Source organism: Ochlerotatus camptorhynchus, unplaced genomic scaffold, assembly GCF_037179485.1.
Source record: "Ochlerotatus camptorhynchus isolate MF236.1 unplaced genomic scaffold, CSIRO-AGI_Acam_v1.1 ptg000177l, whole genome shotgun sequence".
In the NCBI taxonomy this organism is placed as follows: Eukaryota; Metazoa; Arthropoda; class Insecta; order Diptera; family Culicidae; genus Ochlerotatus; species Ochlerotatus camptorhynchus.
In genome coordinates this window covers 2,936,315-2,937,948 of record NW_027040667.1, presented here as the reverse complement: position 1 = coordinate 2,937,948, position 1,634 = coordinate 2,936,315, and positions in this window count along the sequence as shown.

The following is a 1,634-nucleotide window of genomic DNA, read 5'->3' as shown; positions in this document are numbered from 1 at the left end:
TTTTGATCGTTTGCACTTTTTTCTTCAGCCTAACTAGGCTCACTAACACTACTACAATGTTCAGCCGAAACTTGTTCGGACGTGTTTCTTGAGCCTCACTAGGCTCACTAACACTACTACAATGTTCAGCCGAAACTTGTTCGGACGTGTTTCTTCAGCCTCACTAGGCTCACTAACACTACTACAATGTTCAGCCGAAACTTGTTCGGACGTGTTTCTTGAGCCTCACTAGGCTCACTAACACTACTAAAATGTTCAGCCGAAACTTGTTCGGACGTGTTTCTTCAGCCTCACTAGGCACACAAACTGTCCAACCGATACATATTCGGACGTGGTTTAGCACAAAAAGTTTCACCAGAGCCACAAAACTCTTCCTCATCTATCCATCCACACACGGGCAAACACACCGATGCTGCTATCCGGGTCGATGGACCAAACTATGTGCGGTGCACATGTAAACGGATCCGGGGCGAAAATTAACTAGGACGATCCAACTTGGCAAAACAACAAATTCCCAACCTACAGCGTCGGGGATAAAGGCAATAGGGTGTCCGATAGGGAAGTCGAACCGGTGTTCACACTAGATTACCACGGGTGGGGTCCAGTTGTGAATCGGATCGATCGGACGGGACACTATTGGCCTTCTTGTTGGCTCCAGGTGCAACGGCTAGAATGTGGACTGTATGGCAGCGATTATCAACAGCAGCGATCGTGTGCTCCAGTGGCAATGGACATGAGGATAACATTATGCTCGTTTGGTGATGGTTGAATATTAATTTATTTGATGTTTCTCGTTCGGCAGCTACAATAATAGTGATGCGCTTCGCGCGAAATGGTTTGCTTTTATACATTTTTATTCTCTGCATTCGTACCGCTGTGTAAAGTTGACTTCTCGTTCTTGCGTGGAATTGACGATACTGGGAGGAGTCTGCTTCGCTTCACAACAGTGCAAATCGTTATGTAGAGGAGTGTAGGGAAAATTAATACATAGATTAAACGTTCGGAACCGAACAAAATTAATTGAAGATTTTTAACAAAAGAAAAGCAGTCTTCATATAGGACATTAAAACCCATCTCGGATTGTTGGTTGTTCTTAGTAACGTTCAACCTGCTTGCAAACGGGGTGATTGGGTTTAGAATCGAAAAAAAAATCGGCGTAGAAACTACCTTATTAAAAAGGGGAAGCCTGGCTCAAAGTTTCCCCATGAGACACGGCAATGAGTCTTAGTACCTGAAATCTGATGTCTGTGTTAGGGAATCCGAACTTTTTTTTTTTTTTTTTGCGCTTTGTAGTGACTACTCCATAATGGTTGAGTTTGCAATAATTTCTACTTGTAGAAAAAATTTCAGGCCAATCTGAAGGTTGGGGTTAGAGATAGAGTGATTTGCCTGTTTTACTGTTGTGTAATAAATCTATTACGATTTTTTTTTTTATTAACGGCACAACAAATCAAGCTGAAATTTTCACAGAAGGCAGTTGGTAGTGACATCTACTTGTAGAAAAAATTTCAGGCCAATCTGATGTTTGTTGTTTGAGATAGAGTGATTTCCCCGTTTTACGTTTGTTGTGGAATAATTATACTTTTTGGTGTAATAAACCTATCACTATTTTTTAAAAATTAACGGCACAACTT